We start from the raw sequence: 5,407 nt of genomic DNA on the forward strand, positions 1-5,407 counted from the left end.
CAGTGGACACGTCCACCTCGGATGAGCTTTCAGCACGGCCCACGCACGGCACATGCCGTGCACCACGCGTCACGCTGGCTTCCAAGCACGGAACATCCTCACACGCTCCACGGTGTGTGTGTACACAACCCGGGTCCCCACGTGACCCCGAGTCTGCAGTGCACGGTGCTCCGCTCATCCCCCAATTAGAGCGGGAACACCGCGGGGATTTTTCTAACCCCCAGCTCCTTTCCTCCAAGGCTCACGTGGGATCCTATTGACCCCCAAATTTACCTTGTTTCCCCGTCCCTCTCTGGAGTGATTACCGGGGGGGTGAAACGCACCCAACTGGCAGCGTTTTCTTTTTAACCGCCAGGTTCGACAGAACACCTGACAGGTGTATTTACAATCGCTCTGTGTCTCCAATGGGCGGCAGCCATGCATGCTCCAACATGCAGCGCCCTCTGCAAAATCCCTCCGGTCGGCTCGTTTCGTTCGGGCTCGAATCACGATTCGGCATCCGGCTCGCTGGACGACCGCACCGTCTCCACCACCTCGACCCGTGCCGCCGGCTCAGGTGTGAGTTCGGATGGCGCACCGGCAGGACTTTCACAATGCACACGTGCCTCCTCACACACAGAAACAAACACACAGAAAGGAAGCAAATGAGTGTTGTGAAAGGAGACCAAACAAGGAGGAGGAGAGAGGAGGTGATTGAGAGAGTTATGAATGGAGGAGATCAAGGTACTCCATACACACCTGGTTGATGTCCGTAATCAACAAGTTCACATGAATATTCTCATTACCATCAATATGTTTTAACTCCATCACGGATAAACTACTGACAGTAAAACAAATTCGTTCAGTGGAGGACGTTCGAATATTATCATTGAAATGTCCTCGTGTTATTATGTGATGGAAATGATCATGATGTCCCCGCATGGAGGAACCTGAATCAAATTGAACCCGCACATCCCCCTCTAACTTCACCTTGCTTTCATCATTGATTTTATCCTCGTCGTTGAGCAGATCGAGATGCCACCGATACGCCAACATGAGGAGCGCACCAAGAGACCCCTGAACGCCTTCATGGTGTTTGTGCAATTACACCGACACAAAATGGCCAATGTGATGCCAGGAGCAAGTAATGGGAAGGTGAGCAAAGCCCTGGGGGTGACGTGGCGCTCCCTATCAGAACAACAACAACAACGACCCTTCTACGACGAGGCAACAAGGTTGGAAAGTGAACACCACAAGATGTATCCCGGTACGTGCGAGTTCAACATTCCCCGTTCGGGTAAAAAACCCAAAGAATGAAAAACAAATTTTCCATGAGCAACTTTATTCACGGATTAAATCAAAATGTTTTGGTCCGAGAATAAGCCTTTGCCCTTTACATTCTTGATGATGGACAAAAAATATATCATTTCAGTGAGAAAAGTCGTTCAATGTGGGTGAGACGGGGTATGTTGAGTAACTGTTTAACCAATAACAGTCAAATTTAACCAATACAATACATAATCAATGACAACATCGATCACATCATCTGAATCAAATTTAACCAAGACAATACTTAATCACCTAAAATATCGATCACATCATCTTAATCAAATTTACCAATACAGTACGTAATCACCCACAACATTGATCACATCATATTGATCAAATTTACCAATACAATACATAATCACCAACAATATCGATCACATCATCTTCATCAAATTTAACCAATACAATACATAATCACCCACAACATCGATCACATCATATTGATCAAATTGAACCAAGACAAGACATAATCAGCAACAACAACGATCACATCATCTTTATCAAATTTACCAATACAGTACATAATCACCAACAATATCGATCACATCATCTTTGTCAAATTTAGCAATACAATACTAATCACCCACAACATCGATCACATCATATTGATCAAATTGAACCAAGCCAAGACATAATCACCAACAATATCGATCACATCATCTTGATGAAATTTAACCAAGACAAGACAGAATCACCAACAACATCGATCACATCATATTGATCAAATTTACCAATACAATACATAATCACCCAAAACATAGATCACATCATCTTTATCAAATTTACCAATACAGTACATAATCACCCACAACATCGATCACATCATATTGATCAAATTTAACCAACACAATACATAATCACCAACAATATCGATCACATCATCTTGATCAAATTTAACCAATACAATACATAATCACTGACAACATCGATCACATCATCATGATCAAATTTAATCATTAATTCACAGAATTTTGGGGGTAAATGACTTCCAAAAGTTTTAATCATTCCAATGCACTGAATGTGGCAAAATATCATTGTTGCAGAATAATGTACATGCTCTTGAACATGAACTATCAGATTAAAACTAACAATTACAACCAATCACTTCACTGATGGGAACAGTAAGACTAGGGCAGAGGGAGCGAGGAGGCGCGAGGTTGCAATAAGGGGTGTGAGGAAAGGGGAGCTCAGATGTGGGGGAGAGCGGATTGGTGGGGGGAGGGGAAGGCAGTGTTCTGGACATTCGTTTGAGGGGGGACTTGAAGGTAAGATAGAGGAGGGGAATGCTTCCCTTCTGCCGGCATTAATTTCAGGATTGAATGAAATTGGGTATGTCAAAATCACACGTTTAAATGGGTCACACTGAACAATGCCCGGACACCACCCAGAGACCTCTATGGGGGGTGGAGGGGCTTTGGGAGGAGGCCAGCATGAGGGAAGGGGAAAGGATTGGAAGGAAGGGCGTTTTCCTGTAATCGTCTCAAAAGCTACGCCAGTGTTCATGCCTTTATTTAATTTCCACATTTTCCACGAGGTCGAGAATCTCTTCACCTGAGACGAATTGTGGAATTATTCCAAGCAACAGATCCGACTTCTGAAAAAACAAAACATCCTTTGATTTGTCCAATTTGTACATTCATTGACAGCCATTCCTCTCTTCAATTTCCGGAGAGTTGCATGGTGGTGATAGGGGTTTGGGAGGAGGGTATTGTGAGGGGAGGGAAGGCAGCGTGTGGGAAAGGTGAAGGTATCAAAAGGGGAGGGCAGGTTGCAGAAGTGGAGGGAAGGCAGCATAGCAGGGCGTTACCGGGGCGATAACATGCACCCAAACAGCAATGTTTTCTTTTTAACCACGGTGTTCTCTCGTAAACCAGATGGGAGCATTCAAATATTCAAACCCACACTATCGACCCAACAAAGGCTTCCCTGCATGCATGCTTCCCTCCTCCCCAAACACGTTTCTCCAACCTCCTCCTGGTCCATGCTAACCATGCTCACGCACCAGCGATATCGACCACACACACGTACCCAAGCATGCACGTGCACACACACAAACACACACAAACACACACACACACACACACACACACACACACACACACACACACACACACACACACACACACACACACACACACACACACACACACACACACACACACACAGTCACTTCTACCCATTTGCACCACATCCGTGTGTGCTGTCTCCAAACCTCTTCGTTTTCAGCAACTGCCGACTCTTAATAATTGCAGCGACTATTAGTATATTTATGTTAATATTTTGTGATGAAAGCAGATCGCACAAAACGGTAAAATATTAAACTGTGAAAATTAAATTCTGGACAGATTCAGGCTGTTCACATGACATTGATCTTTAGACAGACCTGTCAAGAGATGGCAGGGCACTCAATTAGAAATTTAACAAAGAGAGAGAAGAGGAAAATGGAGGGGAGACAGGGGACTAAAGCAGCAGCAGGAAAGAACATTGGGTGCATGGAAAGGCTAAGAGAGTTGGCATGAGGCCTTCAGCAAAGCAAAAGAAGGTACAAGTTCCAATAAAATACATTTAATTAAAATATGTTTGATAATAGGTTCCAATTGAAGAGTTACAGAGAAATCAATACATGTCACTAATTGAAACAGTAATCGACAGGTGCAATAATCAAGGAAAACAGGTGTAACAGTCATTGACTACAATTTGTGTGCATCCAGTTCATTGTTGGTCACATTTGAGCAGGTCAGGTCAGGTATGGGAGCATGTGCCAGAACAGCACGTCGCTGCGTCCACTTTCCGCCGGTACTCCAGGGGCCTCCGTCTGGCCATCCCCCAGGCAGATGCCAGGCCCATCCCCATCTCCTTGAGATGATGGTCAACCTGCTGCAACCATGAGGCACGTGGTCGGCCCACTGGCCTCCTCCACTCATGAGACTCCCTCGCTGAGAGAATCTGGTGAGCAGGATCAGCGTCAGGAAAACGAGCCACATGTCCATACAGCCGCAGCTGACGCTCACGGACTATGCAGGTAACAAATCTCATCCGAGTCTCTCTCAGCAACCGCTCGTTGGACACAAAATCCGACCAGCGATAGCCAAGGATTCTCCGAAGAGACCTGGTACCAAAGGAATTAAGTCTCCGTCTCAGATCCTGGTCAAAGTCCAAGTCTCGCACCCATAGAGCAAGACTGGAAGTACCAAGGACCTGAAGACTCGGACTTTCGTCCTCCCGCACAGGTACCGGCAGTGCCACACCCCATGATCCAGTGAATCCATGACTCCCCAGGCCCGACCCAGACGTCTATTGACCTCCGGCTCACAACCTGCGGAGACATGAATATCACTGCCAAGGTAAGTGAATCTATCCACGACCTCAACATCCTCACCACAAACAGACACAGACAGGACAGCAGCATCCAAGATGTCACCGAAAGCCTGGATCTTTGTTTTGACCCAAGAAATCCGTAATCCCAACGGCTCCGACTCCTCATTCAGCACCTCGAGGGCCCCCAAGAGGATGTCTAAAGTCTCCGCAAAGATGACTGCATCATCTGCAAAATCAAGGTCCGAGATCTTGACATTGCCAAACGATGCACCGCAACTTGATCTCTCCGACATCCTCCCAAAAATCCAGTCCATACAAGTGCTGAAAAGTGTGGGGGCAAGTACACATCCCTGACGAACTCCAGTAACAACTGGAAATAAGTCAGAGGCGGTACCACCACACTTCACAGCACTCTCAGTACCAGAGTAGAGTTCAGACATCAGATCGATCAGTTTCGGTGGCACCCCACGAAGACCAAGAATCCTCCAGAGGACATCCCGATTCACTGAATCGAACGCTTTACAGAGATCAACATAGGCTGCAAGCAGCCCCTGCCGAAACTCTCGTCTGCGTTCAGTGAGGACACGAAGAGCAAGGATACGGTCAATCGTTGACCTCTTTGGTGTAAAGCCTGACTGCTCTGGACGCTGGTGCTCAAGCAGATGGTGGCGAACCCTATCAAGAATTATCCGAGCAAAGACCTTGCCCGGCACTGAGAGCAGCGTCACCCTCGGTAGTTGTTGCAGTCTTGGCGATCACCCTTCCCTTTCCAGAGAGGGAC

Source organism: Eptatretus burgeri, chromosome 7 (genome assembly GCF_056783735.1).
Source record: "Eptatretus burgeri isolate ZD-2024b chromosome 7, Ebu_testis_v1, whole genome shotgun sequence".
Lineage (NCBI taxonomy): Eukaryota > Metazoa > Chordata > Myxini > Myxiniformes > Myxinidae > Eptatretus > Eptatretus burgeri.